Consider the following 16,017-nt stretch of genomic DNA (forward strand, 5'->3'; position numbering starts at 1 on the left):
CTGTTACTGATTTAAAATTATAATATTCCACCAGAAGTAAAGAACTGGTGAGGTAAAAGTAGTTTAAAACGAAAATAACCAGAGGTAATTCAATAATGATTATTCTGAGTCACTGCCATTTGATCTGAAATTTTTAGATTAGAACTAAAATACTTCACTTTCACGTGTTACAATCTTTTTAAAATACAGTGCTACAAGTCAATAGTCTACAACAATTTATGAAATTTAACAAAAAATGAATCAATTACATGTTTTAATTCAAAATTTTTAAGTTCAAGGTATTTCAGATTTATTTAAGAGAAATAATTTCTAAATGTTCCTCTTCGATTATGTTAGCTCTGTAAGTGCATTCTCCTTGTTTCGCCAACACTTTCACCTCTAGAAATGGTAAATTTATTTCACCTGGTAAACAATTTTTTTTTGTTTGATTCCAAATAAATCAATTACAAGTGCAAGCATCAATATTTTCATTTGTTATCTACAATAGATGTTGATCAGCTGGACAATGACTGTTCATCAACAAGAATCAATGTGACATCAATCAAGAGAATTAATTTGCATACTGATGAATGAATGTGAATGACACTTGCAGATGGTTTTAATCTAAAACTTTTTTTGGCACTGCAACTTATATGAAGCCTTCCACAAATGGAAATATTGTCTGAACAGATGGAAATGGTTGCAAATTTTCCAGTACACTTGGAGTGAGCCTTCTTGAAAATTTTTACATCTTCCCAACATCTGGTCTCCTGGCATTGCAGAACACCGTTGACTGAAGGACACACACATAAATGGTCACATCACCACCCATTAAGTACTGAAGGGTAACACTACATACTGAGTGGCGGTGATAACAGCTGATGCATGAGCTACACCTGTAGTATCTGGGTTTCATTATTATACCTGCAGTTAAACCCTTTCCCACAGAAAAGAACTGTAATGCTTTTCAGGTCCCCAGTACGTACATAGGTGGATATGAAAGATTACAAACTACTGAAGGTGTGCAGGCTCCAGAGTTTTCTCTTGTTCTGACTGTACCTTTTGACTTTTTTCCATTGTGTTGAGTATATAGTTTTGTTAGGCATGGTATCTGGTAAATTTCGAGTGTTTTTGAACAATTAATTGGATCACACGACTTTTTTAAATGTAACTGGTATCATGGTGTGTCAGATTCTAGAAGTTGACAACTGAATCACTAAATATTGTAACTTTAATAACTCAATAATTTACAACTTGTATTTTCATACACACGAAAGTGAAGTAACTGAACACCAATAATGATAAAACACATCAGAAAAACATGCAAATAAGATTTCAAACAAATACCTTTCTGTTTGTCAAAGTACTAGAAACAAAACTTACAATTAAAATTTTACAATATGCCAGTCAACCATAAACCAACCAGAATAAGAAACAGAATTTCTGGAAAGCTTTAGCAATAAATAAATTTTGAGGATTTTATGTATAAATTGTTTTAGAGACCACCATGTAAGCATTGTGTAGATACTGGGTGCTTCTGTCATATCCCTAACCTTCACTGCACAGCATTTCGTGTGGCAAGTACATTGATAAACTATTCATCTACATCTACACGATTACTCTGCTATTCACACTAAAGTGCCTCGCAGATGGTTCAATGAAGCACTTTCAAACTCACTGTCTACCATTCCAATGTCGAACGGCGCACAGGAAAAACGAGCACTTAAATTTTTCTGTGCGAGCCCTGATTTATCTTATTTTATCGTGATGATCATTTCTCAAAATTTAAGTGGGTGCCAACAGAATGTTTCCCTAATCGGAGGAGAAAACTGGTGATTGAAATTTCATGAGAATATCCTGTCACAACGAAAAACGCTTTTGTTTTCATGATTGCCACTCCAATTCAAATACCATGTCTCTGACACTATGTCCCCTATTTCGCGATAATACAGAACGAGCTGCCATTTGTTTTACTTTTTCAGTGTCATCCGTCAGTCCCACCTCATGCAGATCCCACACCACACAGCAATACTCCAGAAAAGGGTGGACAAGCGTGGTGTAAGCAGTCTCTTTAGTAGACCTGTTGCACCTTCTAAGTGTTTTGGCAATGAATTGCAGTCTTTGGTTTGCTCTGTTGTTGTTGTTATCTTCAGTCCTGAAACTGGTTTGATGCAGCTCTCCATGATACTCTATCCTGTGCAAGCTTCTTCATCTCCCAGTACCTACTGCAACCTACATCCTTCTGAATCAGCTAGTGTATTCATCTCTTGGTCTCCCTCTACAATTTTTACCCTCCACGCAGCACTCCAATGCTAAATTTGTAATCCCTTGATGCCTCAAAACATGTCCTACCAACCGGTCCTTCTCCTTGTCAAGTTGTGCCACACCTCTTCTTCTCCCCAATTCTAGTCAATACCTCCTCATTAGTTATGTGATCTACCCATCTAATTTTCAGCATTCTTCTGTAGCACCACATTTCGAAAGCTTCTATTCTCTTTTTGTCCAAACTATTTATCCTCCATATTTAACTTCCATACATGGCTACATTCCATACAAATACTTTCAGAAACGACTTCCTGACAGTTAAATCTATACTCGATGTTCATACATTAATCTTCTTCAGAAACACTTTCCTTGCCATTGCCAGTCTACATTTTGTATCCTATCTACTTTGTCCATCGTTAGTTATTTTTTCCCCCAAATAGCAAAACTCACCTACTACTTTAAATGGCTCAATAGCTAATCTAATTCCCTCAGCATCACACAACTACATTCCATTATCCTAGTTTTGCTTTTGTTGATGTTCATCTTATATCCTCCTTTCAAGACACTGTCCATTCTGTTCAGCTGCTCTTCCCAGTCCTTTGATGTCTCCGACAGAATTACAATGTCATCGGCGAACCTGAAAGTCTTTATTTCTTCTCCATGGATTTTAATACTTACTCCGAAGTTTTCTTTTGTTTCCTTTACTGCTCGCTCAATATACAGATTAAATAACATCGGGGAGAGGCTACAACCCTGTCTCACTCCATTCCCAACCACTGCTTACCTTTCATGCCCCTCTACTCTTAATTGCCATCTGATTTCTATACAAAATGTAAATAGCCTTCAACTCCCTGTATTTTACACCTGCCACCTTTAGAATTTGAAAGAGAGTATTCCAGTCAACATTGTCAAAAGCTTTCTCTAAGTCTACAAATGCTAGAAACATAGGTTTGCCTTTTCTTAATCCTTCTTCTAAGATAAGTCGTAGAGTCAGTATTCCTCACGTGTTCCAATATTTCTACGGAATCCAAACTGATCTTCTCAGAGGCCGACATGTACCAGTTCTTCCATTCATCTATAAAGAATTCGCATTAGTATTTTGCAGCTGTGACTTATTAAACTGAAAGTTCGGTAATTTTCACATCTGTCAACACCTGCTTTCTTTGGGCTTGGAATTATTATATTCTTCTTGAAGTCTGAAGGTATTTCGCCTGTTTCATACATCTTGCTCACCAGATGGTGGAGTTTTGTCAGGACTGGCTCTTCCAAGGCCATCAGTAGTTCTAATGGAATGTTGTCCACTCCCGGGGCCTTGTTTGAACTCAGATCTTTCAGTGCTCTGTCAAACTCTTTATGCAGTATCGTATCTCCCATTTCATCTTCATCTAAATCCTCTTCCATTTCGATAATATTGTCCTCAAGCACATCGCCCTTGTATAGACCCTCTATACAAGGTGTTACAAAAAGGTACGGCCAAACTTTCAGGAAACATTTCTCTCACACAAATAAAGGAAAGGTGTTATGTGGACATGTGTCCGAAAACGCTTAATTTCCATGTTAGAGCTCATTTTAGTTTGGTCAGTATGTACTGTACTTCCTCGATTCACCACCAGTCGGCCCAATTGAAGGAAGGTAATGTTGAATTTGGTGCTTGTGTTGACATGCGACTCATTGCTCTACAGTACTAGCATCGAGCACATCAGTACGTAGCATCAACAGGTTAGTGTTCATCACGAATGTGGTTTTGCAGTCAGTGCAATGTTCACAAATGTGGAGTTCGCAGATGCCCACTTGATGTATAGATTAGCATGGGGCAATAGCCGTGGCGTGGTACGTTTGTATCGATACAGATTTCCAGAACGAAGGTGTCCCGACAGGAAGACGTTCGAAGCAATGGATCGGCGTCTTAGGGAGCACGGAACATTCCAGCCTATGACTCGCGACTGGGGAAGACCTAGAATGACGAGGAGAATGGATGAGGCAATTCTTTGTGCGGTTGACGATAACTCTAATGTCAGCGTCAGAGACGTTGCTGCTGTACAAGGTAATGTTGACCACGTCACTGAATGGAGAGCGCTATGGTAGAACCAGTTGTTTCGGTTCCACGTACAGCGTGTGCAGGCACCATGAGCAGCTGATTGGCCTCCACGGGTACACTTCTGCGAATGGTTCCTCCAACAATGTGTGAATCCTCATTTCAAAGCAAATGTTCTCTTTACGGATGAGGCTTCATTTCAACGTGATCAAATTGTAAATTTTCACAATCAACATGTGTGGGCTGACGAGAATCCGCACGCAATTGCGAAATCACTTCATCAACACAAATTTTCTGTGAACATTTGGGCAGGCATTGTTGGTGATGTCTTTATTGGGCCCCATGTTCTTCCACCTACGCTCAATGGAGCACGTTATCATGATTTCATACAGGATACTCTACCTGTGCTGCTAGAACATGTGCCTTTACAAGTATGACACAACATGTGGTTCATGTACGATTGAGCTCTTGCACTTTTCAGTCGAAGTGTTTGTACACTTCTCAACAACAGATTTGGTGAGCGATGGATTGGTAGAGGCAGACCAATTCCATGGCTTCCACGCTCTCCTGACCTCAACCCTCACGGCTTTCATTTATGGGGGCATTTGAAAGCTCTTGTCTATGCAACCCTGGTACCAAATGTAGAGACTCCTCATGCTCGTATTGTGGACGGCTGTGTTACAATACGCCATTCTCCAGGGATGCATCAGCGCATCAGGGATTCCATGCGACGGAGGGTGGATGCATGTATCCTCGCTAACTGAGGACATTTTGAACATTTCCTGTAACAAAGTGTTTGAAGTCACGCTGGTACGTTCTGTTGCTGTGTGTTTCCATTCCATGATTAATGTGATTTGAAGAGAAGTAATAAAATGAGCTCTAACATGGCAAGTAAGCGTTTCCGGACATATGTCCAAATAACATATTTTCTTTCTTTGCGTGTGAGGAATGTTTCCTGAAAGTTTGGCCGTACCTTTTTGTAACACCCTGTATACTCCTTCCACCTTTCTGCTTTCCCTTCTTTGCTTACGACTGGGTTTCCATCTGAGCTCTTTATATTCATGCAAGTGGCTCTCTTTTCTCCGAAGGTCTCTCTAATTTTCCTGTAGGCAGTATCTACCTTACCCCTCATGAGATGACCCTTTACAGCCTTACATTTGTCCCTGATTAGCTATTTTGCACTTCCTGTCAATCTCATTTTTGAGACGTTTGTATTCCTTTTTGCCTGCTTCATTTACTGCATTTTAATATTTTCTCCTTTCATCAATTACACTCAATATTTCTTCTGTTACCCAAGGATTTCTACTAGCCCTCGTCTTTTTACCTACTTGATCCTCAGCTGCCTTCACTATTTCATTCCTCAAAGCTACCTATTCTTCTTCTACTGTATTTCTTTCCCCCATTCGTGACAATTGTTCCCTTATCCTCTCCCTGAAACTCTGTACGACCTCCGATTTAGTATGTTTATCCAGGTCCCATCTCCTTAAATTCCCATTGCAGTTTCTTCAGTTTTAATATACAGTTCATAACCAATAGATTGTGGTCAGAGTCCATATCTGCCCCTGGAAATGTCTTACAATTTAAAACGTGGTTCATAAGTCTCTGTCTTACCATTATATATTCTATCTGATCCCTTCTAGTATCTCCAGGATTCTTCCATGTGAACAACCTTCTTTTATGATTCTTTAACTAAGTGTTAGCTATGATTAAGTTATGTTCTGTGCAAAATTCTACCAGACGGCTTCCTCTTTCATTTCTTACCCCCTATCCATATTCACCTACTATGTTTCCTTCTCTCCCTTTTTCTCTACCCACAATATTATCTATGTGATCGTTCGAATTCAGGTTATTTGTAATCTGTAAGTATTTAGTTGAATTTACAGCCTTCAGTTTTATGTGACTATCGTGTAATCGTAATTTAGCACACTTCTTATAGGACTCATGTGAATAACTTCATATTTTCCCTTATTCAGGGTCAGTTGCCACTTTTTGCACCATACAGATATCTTATCTAAATCATTTTGTAAGTCGTTTTTATCATGTGATGACTTTACAAGACGGTAAATGACAATCATCTGCAAACAATTTAAGACGGCTACCCAGATTGTCTCTTATGTTGTTAATATAGATCAGGAACAATATGGTTCAAATGGCTCTGAGCACTATGAGACTCAACTGCTGTGGTCATAAGTCCCCTAGAACTTAGAACTACTTAAACCTAACTAACCTAAGGACATCACACACATCCATGCCCGAGGCAGGATTCGAACCTGCGACCGTAGCGGTTGCATGGTTCCGGACTGCGCGCCTAGAACCGCGAGACCACCGCGGCCGGCTCGAGTAACAATAGCGGAGAACGCCGGATAATACTTGTTTTACTCGATGACTTTCCGTCAATTAGTACTAACTGTGACCTTTATGACATGAAATCACGAATCCAGTCGCACAACTGAGGCGATACTCCGTAGGCACACAGTTTGGTTGGAAGACGCCTGTGAGGAACAGTGTCGAAAGCCTTCTGTAAATCTAAAAATATGGAATCAATTTGACATTCCTTGTCGATAACACTTATTACTTCAGAGTATAAAGAGTCAGTTGTGTCTCACAAGAACGATATTTTTCTGAAAACATGCTGACTGTGTCAATAAATCGTTTTGTTCGAGGTACTTCATAATGTTTGAATACAGTATATGTTCCAAAACCCTACTGCAAATCGACGTTAGTGATATAGGCCTTAAATTTAGCGAATTACTCCTACTTCCCTTTTTGGGTATTTGTGTGACTTGAGCAATTTTCCAGTCTTTAGGTAAGGATCTTTCGGTGAGCGAGTTGTCGTATATTATTGCTAAATATGGAGCTATTTTATTAGCATACTCTGAGAGGAACCTGACTGGTATACAGTCCGGACCAGAGGCTTTGCCATTATTAAGTGATTTAAGCTGCTTTGTTACTCCGAGGATATCTACTTCTATGTTTCTCATCTTGGCAGTTGTTCTTGATTGGAATTCAGGAATATTTACTTCGTCTTCTTTGGTGAAGGAGTTTCGGAAAACCGTGTTTAATAAATCTGCTTTAGTGGCACTATCTTCAGTGACTTCACCGTTGTTATCGCACAGTGAAGGTATTGCGTGTTGCCACTGGTGTGCCTTATGTATGACCAGAATCTCTTTTGGTTTTCTGCCAGATTTCGAGACAGAATTTCGTTGTGGAAATTATCGAAAGCATCTCGCATTGAAGTACGCGCCATATTTCGAACTTCTGTAAAACTTTGCCAATCTTGAGGATTTTGCGCTCTTTTAAATTTGGCATGCTTTTTTCGTTGCTTCTGCAACAACGATCTGACCCACCTAGTGTACCATGGCGGATGAGTCCCATCACTTATTACTTTATGTGGTATTTATCTCTCAATTGCTGTCGATGCTATCTCTTTGAAAACATACCACAACTTTTCTACACTTACATGATCAGATCGGAAGGAGTGAAGACTGTCTCTTAAGAGGGCGTTAAGAGCATTCTTATCAGCTTTTTAAAATAGATATACTTTGTGTTTCTTTTTGATGGTTGCAGTGATGATGGAAGTGCACATGTATTTTATCAACACACATACTACAGCCTGGACAGTAACACTGCTGATGGTTTACACCACATTTGTTAAAAATTTTGGGATGATAGCTGTTACCTCTATTTTATTCCTTCCTTTGTTCTCTCAGTTTTCCAACCAAAGGGCTGTCATTATGAACAAAAACAGTTTCTTACATTCGATTTATCTACGCCAGTACTCCTCTATCCAACAACTAGTTGGGTTGGCAGATCAATGGGACTTCGCAACCTTTACTCAGTCTTTTGGCCGAGGCTGGTTGCAAAGTGCCATTACATATTATACAGGCTAGTATTACGATGGGGTCGCCATTCCCAAAGTCCCTCCCCCCGTTCCGGGACATAATTAGTGAATTAGTGTTCCCCAACTGTTTCCATCCAGTGTAATCCATGGGAAAATGCGAATGTCTGCAAGCTGTGTAACTGAAGTGGAATGTGGGGACCAGCCTGCTATTCACCTAGCAGGGTGAAGAAAACCACCTAAAAACCACATCCAGGATGGCTGGCACACTGGCCCTTCGTCGTTAATCTGCCATGTGGATTCGATCTGGGGTCAGCACGCCTACTAGAATCCAGGAAGCAGTGTGTTAGTGCTCTCGGCTACCCTGGTGGGTCGTTTCTTACATCACCGTAAAACTATTACATCTGGTTCCACCCACTAAGGAGGGAAGGAGGGAGGTAGGGAAGGAGGGAGGGAGGGAGGGAGGGAGGGAGGGAGGGAGGGAGGGAGGGAGGGAGGGAGGGAGAGAGATCATGTGAGAACGCTAGCATTTACTGCAGAATTTGAGGCATCTGCTGCACGATTAGCTGTAGCTAAAAGCAACTTCAACAACCGCTATGGCAATCTGCTGCACCACCCAATTCACTTATTTCTTCAAATTCCTTGATTGTATTCTTCAACACATTTATTGACATGGGGTCTCTTCACAGCCATTTATTTGAATGATATTCCTGCAATGCAGTGCTGCTGTTCTGATAAAACAGCTGTACCACCTGTGCACGGCATTTCTTCTCAATAGGCACTTCATTTCATACGAAAGAGATACCTTCTTAACTGGGTGTATATACAAACAAGAAAAAATTTCCAGATTTCCCAGTTAGAAACGCGCTTCCTAAGGTGAAAAACTTTTTATTGGATGGAAGTACATTTTTCCATGTTAAAAGATGGTATCGTTTCGATAGGAGTTATAAACCTTACCAATACATTGAATCGTTATGGATTTATAAGCCTGTATAGAATTTTCTGGCAGTTTAGGAATCTCAACCTACCTGGAGATACGGGCTGGGGAGATACATGGGAGACAGAGAGAGGAAGGGAGGGTGGGAGAGTTAGAGAGAAAACAGGAAAGGAACTGGTGACTGAGGTGCACAGGATGGAAAGGGGATATGGGAGGGGAGGGGAGAAGGAGAGGGATGAGAGGACCCTTGTGCCTCCTCCCTGTGCTTCTGCTACTTGTAGATATAGCAGCTCCTGTTCGAAGTGCCCTCGGCTGTTGTTGCTAAGGTATCCCAGAAAATGTAATGAGAACAGTGTCAGTAAATATGTGTAGAGCAAGTGGCTCTGAGACAATTATCAGCCAGATCACCTAAATGTCCGAAGCCCACAAGCATATATGTAAGATGACGATGATGCCTGATCTATATCTACATGGTAATTCTGCAATTCACGATTAAGGGCCTGGAAGATGGGCATCGAACCGTAATTTTTAATTTACTTCTCTACCATTCCACTCTCATTGCGAGCAGGGTTACATATTTCCATGTGAGCTCTGATTTCTCGTAATTTACTATGATGATAATTTCTCCCTACATAGATGGGCGCCAACAAAATATTATCAAACTCTGACGACAAAATTCGTGTTTGAAATTTCACGAAAATCTCTGGCTCTAGCGAAAAACGCCTTTGTTCTAATTACCGCCATCCCAGTTCATGTATCGTATCCATAGCACTCTCTCCCCGATTTCGTGATAATACAAAAACAGCTGCTATCCTTTAAATTTCTTTGATGTCCCACACCACACTGCAATACTCCACAAGAGGGCAGACAAGCACAGTGTAAGCAGTTTCTTTCGTAGACTTGTTACATTTTCCAAGTTGTCTGCCAAAAAACCAATCTTTGGTTTGCTTCCTCCAGAGCATTATCTATATGAATGTTATGATTTAATTTACTCATAAGTGTAATCCCTATGTATTTAGTTGAGTTCACAGCTTTTAGGTTTGTATGATTTATCGTGGTAACGAAATTTAGCACATTTATTTCAATACTCATGTGGTTTACTTCATACTTTCCATTATTTACAGTCAAATGTCATTTTTCACATCTTAAAGACATCTTTATCACTTCACAATTCGTTTTGATCATCTGATGACTTTACAATAAGGTAAATGGCAGCATAATCTGCAAACAATCAAAGAGAGCTTCTCAGATTGTCTCTTAAATCGTGTACATAGATCAGGTACAAGAAAGGGCCTATAACACTTTCTTGGGAAACGTCAGATACTACTTCGATGACTTTCTGTCAGATATTACGAACTGTTACCTTCCTGGTACAAAATCACGAGTAAGTGCAAACAACTAGGATGATACTCCAGGGGCACACAACGTAATCGGAAATCACTTGTGAGGAACAGAGTCAAAAGCTTTCTGTAAAACAAAAAATATGGAATCAATGTAATGTCATCTGCCCAAATCAGTCATTACTTTGCGAGAATAAAGAGCTTGTTGTGTTTCACAAGAATTATGTTCTCCGAATATGTGTTAGTTATTTGTCCATAAATGATATCTTGAAGGTCATTCACAATGTTCAAACAGATTATATTTTCCAAAATCCTACTGCAAAGTGACGACAGTGGTATGGGTGGGCATTTCATCGGACTACTCCCATTTCCTTTCTTGGGTTCCGGTCTAGTTTGTGCTACTTTCCTGTCTTTGGGTACTGATCTTTCTGCAATTGAAGAGTTGCATATGACTGCTAAGTATGGAGCTATTGTATCAGCAATTCTGAAAGGAACCTGGTTGGTACAGTCTGCCCCAGGGGCATTGCCTTTCTTAACGTGGGTGGTATACAGTCTGCCCCAGAGGCATTGCCTTTCTTAAGTGTTAAGCTACTCCAACACATTTAGGATACCCACTTCTAAGTTACTCATATAGGCAGTTATTCTTAATTAGAATTCTGGAATACTTTGCTTTTCCTGTGAAGGAATTGATAAAATCCGTCTTCAGTAACTCGCTTTAGTAGCACTGTCGTCAATAACTTTACCATTGTTATCGTGCAGTGAAGGTATTAATGCACCTTGTCAATTGTATACTTTACATACAACCAGAATTTCTTTGAAGATTTTAAACATGGCTGCAGCAGCAACTGTTAAAATTCTTCACAATAAATAGTGTACCATGGCGGATGAGTCCCATCACTTATTACTTTATGTGGTATTTATCTCTCAATTGCCTGTATTACTTTAGCAATTTCACCGTTATTTAAGCTTCTGTTTCTCACTTTCGTTGATATGGCTTTTCTAATGAATGTGTCTTTCTATTCAGGAAGATTTACTTCTGATGAAGGTATATTTATATGTACCGAAACCTTGGTCAAGAATTTTAATAAAAAAATTCTATCCTGCAACTGTTTTTGGCTGCCATCCTTTATTGTGAAGAATTTCTTTGGGTTTTCTGCCAGATATCGACACAGAGTGTCGTTCTGGAAACTATTAAAAGCCTCTCTCATTGAAGTTTGCACTAAATTTCGAGCTTCTGTAAAACTTCGCCAACCCTGTGGATTTTGCATTCTTTTAAATTTGGCATGTGTATTTCATTGCTTCTGAAACACTGGTCTGACCTGTTGTGTGTCAGTACCACTTATTAATTTATTTGATATGTATCTCTCAGTTATTACTTATTTTACTTTAAACCACATCTGGACTATGCTTAGAAAGACTTATCTGAAGGAGTGGAAACTCTCTCTTTGGGATGTGTCAAGTGAATTTTTATCTGCTTTTTCAAGGGCATGTATTATGCGTTTATTTTGGAGAGTTTTGATGTTACAGTATTCACTCTTGTGAACTTTTCATGGCTCAACAACATTGTGGTCACTAATCCCTGTACATGTTACGCTCCCTGTTTGGCCATGGTTATTAAGATGTCAAAGATGTTTTCTCAACCATTTACAATTTCAGTGCGTTTCTGAACTCACTCTGCAAAATAATTTTCAGACACACCATTCAGTTGGGTTTTCGAGGACGTTTTATGCCTACCACTGACATTGTATTTTCGCCAATATATCGAGGGTAGACGAAAGTTCCCACCAACTCTAATTCTACGAGTGGCATACCTATTTCAAATGACAAGTTTTCTTTGAACTGTTCAGCATGTTTCATCCAAGTCAGAGCATTGGTGAAGGGAACTTATTAATTTATTCCAGTTCGTAGGTGTGAGCTCCACCCGTACTTATCATACTGTATAGGCTTTCACAGTCAGCATCCCCATTAGTTAAAACTTATGGCCTGAGAGGCCATGGTCAATCTGTAAGACTACTACTTCCTGACGTTTCGTTACCAACTGCGGGCAGCAGTGAGTCAATGACTGGCTGCCAGGCTATGGAGGTCCCAACATTGCCTGTCCAAGATTTATTTGGCGCTGAGCACTATGGGACTTAACATCTCAGGTCATCGGTCCGCTAGAACTTAGAACTACGTAAACCTAACTAACCTAAGGACATCATACACATCCATGCCCAAGGCAGGATTCGAACCTGCGACCATAGCGGTCGCGCGGTTCCAGACTGAAGCGCCTAGAACCGCTCGGCCACCGGCGGCCGTCCATGACTTATTTCCAGTATGATAATGAGTTTCACGAACAAACAGACGGCGTGGCCATGGGCAGCCCTCTGAGTCCAGCTGTTGCTAATCTTTTCATGGATTTTTTTGAACAGTAAGCACTGCAGTCGGGCAGAAAAAGTCCTTGAAAGTGGTGTCGGTACGTGGATGGGACTTTTGTGATATGGAATCACAGTAGAGAGGAACTGTACGGTTTCTTGGTGTATCTGAATAGTATTAATCCAAAGATACAATTTACTATGGAGAAACAGAGAAATGGCAACTAAATTTTTTGGACGTATCAGCAATTAAACAGGCAATGGGATTCTAGGGCATAAGGTGTATACAAAAGAAACACACATCGACTATTACCTCCATAAGCATTCGATCCCTCATCCCAGGAAGAAGAGAGGTGTCATTAAAACATTGGTGGACAGAGCTAGTAAGTTTATTTTCAAGTTGATCTAAATCATTTACGAATGGCTGTTAAGAAAAATGGATACGCCGACAACTACATCGAGCGAGCACTTCATCCCAGAAGAAAAGTATGTGACAACATGCAGCAACAACTGTCAGCTGGAAAAGTTTTTCTTCCATTTATTCACAATATTACGGACTGAAAGTTTTGGCCAACTGAACACAAAAGGAACTGTAGACTGGGATATACCGACAATCAGCTGTACCGAAACATGTTTTTAAGGAAGGTGGTCATGAAATAAAATTTAGTGAGACAAGCGTGTTAGCCAGAACATCGATTATTATGCACGTATGTATAGGAAAGCTATAGAAATTCTGGAACACCACAATGATTTCAACACAAAAGAGGACGGCTTAAAGTTAGACAGGATATTGTGGTCGACTTTGTTCCAATGATGTGACGATCGATTACATTCATTCAAGAATAATGATGTTAGTCAGAGAGAGACTTATAGTCTGCCCCACGTGACATATGTTGGTGCCCTCTATGCACACTATATAAACGGGAAATCCATCGCCTGGCAGCCATCGTTTACTCACCTCCGAAGATGTTGGCTGCAGTAGGCAACGAAACGTCAGGAAGAGGTAGTTTTACAGATAGACATCTGAGATCAGAACTTTTAATTCATCGCTACCCTTACTACCTCACAGGAGCTATCTACTTAAATTTCACTACAAGGTAAACTACTTCGAACAGCAATGAACACTACACCACCAAATGTATTTAATCTATTCTTTGTGAACATGCTTAGGTCTCTTCAAAAATTTCAGCTGAGCTTATTTAAATACCTATAATAACGATTTGAGATGCAGTGCTTTCTGTTAGCACTTTGAGCCCTCGTTCTTTTCTAATGCAACTACGACAATTTACAGCTACGATACTTACTGTGTTGTATCTACCCTCTTTCGGTGTTCTACTTGCAGCCTTTGAAACTGAAGCAATTTCTGCACTTACCAAATACCCTCTAATTTAAAAAAAGCCCAGTCCCCTCTACACATCCGCATACTCATGGAACTGCTTCCTTTGTGTAGTGGACTCCTGAACCATTTAGCTGAATCTGTAAATCCACCACCTTCTGATGCTAGTTGGGGAATCTGCAACCTACACAGCTGCAGAACTGTCTGGGACTCTGATTCAGACTTCACTCCACTCTGTATAGAAGAACCACCTTCAGTTCTGCCCATGATGCTTCAGACGGTGAGCTATGCCTTCATCTCGCACACAAGACTGGCAGTCTTTACTAGCCAGTCACCTGAAACCTGAGAGAACCTCTTCCAATCCAATGTGGCACATAGTGTTAGCACCAACGTGAGCCACCACCTACAGCTGGCTATTCCACGTCTTTCATGGCATCCAGAAGCACCCATTTCTTATCTGTAAAGACTCCTCCCAGTATGCACATTGGATTCCTTCCCCTCCTATACAGTCGTTTCTCTAAATGGTGCCATTACACACCTAACACCGGAGCTTCCAATCACCAGTAATACTACCCTCTGTCCTGCCTTGCACACTGAGAGGCTTTCTCTGGAACATGGCAAGCGACTTCATCTGGCTCATGGATTTCATCAGCCATAGACAGAAATCAAATTGTTCATCAGACGAACTGAGCAGGCTCTCCGATCAGCAACATGGAAATTCTTTCACTGCCACCCACACACTGGAATGACTTCCCACTCGACCACAAATGAGAGGTTCAAATGGCTCTGAGCACTATGGGACTTAACATCTATGGTCATCAGTCTCCTAGAACTTAGAACTACTTAAACCTAACTAACCTAAGGACAGCACACAACACCCAGTCATCACGAGGCAGAGAAAATCCCTGACCCCGCCGGGAATGGAACCCGGGAATCCGGGCGCGGGAAGCGAGAACGCTACCGCACGACCACGAGCTGCGGACCAAGTGAGAGGTCAATCTCAGTATAGGCAGTACCCAAGGTGACCGCAGCAGTGGACCAATTGGTGGACAACACTACCTGGAGCTGTGAGCGAAGAATCACCAACTTCATTCACATCTGAACACAGCAATTACTATATCTATCCATATCAGAGTTGGCATAAATAAACAGACATATACGAAGTATAGGAGTTGAAGGTAAGGAACACAGACAACATTTAAAATAAGTCGCTTCTTATGAAAACATGTCAGCTCTCAGTACTCTGATGTACTACTGCTGCTACTATGAGTGCTTCCACTGGATTGGGCGATCTAAGCGCTGCAAGTAACACAAAACAAAGGAGTGATGCAATTCAGCCAGTGGTTCTATGGACCACACAGTTTATAAAGTTTATAAAAGTGCCTGATAAATACACACATGTGCACAAAATACGGGATTTGAAGCAAAATAACAATAATAATACCATTAAAACTATAATAGTAGTAGATGTCGCGAAAATATACTTACAGCAATTGATAAATAATTCGCTCACTTGTGACAAACATCGAAAGGATAAGGACGTCAAGTCATGCATCAAAAGTCCCCATTGTGAGCCAATTTAAGTATTAATGCTGACGAACAGAGAAAATGAGCAATTAAGCTTCTAACAAACACTATATGCTTTCCTTGAAGCAAAGGTGAAGTCGTTGCAGCAGCAGGCATCTGGTGTCAACATAATGCTGTTCAATCAAATCTACTGTTTGAATACCAGTGGGTGTAAGCATGTTACTGTCAGTGTAATATCGAATAGGGAGTTCTAGTATGTGGAATTTATTGAAAACCATCGATTTAGTGATGAAAAAGTAATATTCGCTTTGCATCAATGACACTGACAATGCAATGTCTCAAAGCAGATGTCAGCCTTGTTCCACAGAAAAGTTTGTTCTCCCCTGATGTTACCAGGTGATCATAC

At 40.4% G+C, this 16,017-nt stretch overlaps 1 protein-coding gene across 1 annotated transcript in view; it reads right to left on the reverse strand.

The window, feature by feature from the left end:
- LOC126427304 (zinc finger protein 679-like) overlaps positions 1-16,017 on the reverse strand; it is a 105,775-nt gene that overhangs the window by 5,545 nt on the left and 84,213 nt on the right. The window lies entirely within an intron of this gene.

This window comes from Schistocerca serialis, chromosome 11 (assembly GCF_023864345.2).
Source record: "Schistocerca serialis cubense isolate TAMUIC-IGC-003099 chromosome 11, iqSchSeri2.2, whole genome shotgun sequence".
Lineage (NCBI taxonomy): Eukaryota > Metazoa > Arthropoda > Insecta > Orthoptera > Acrididae > Schistocerca > Schistocerca serialis.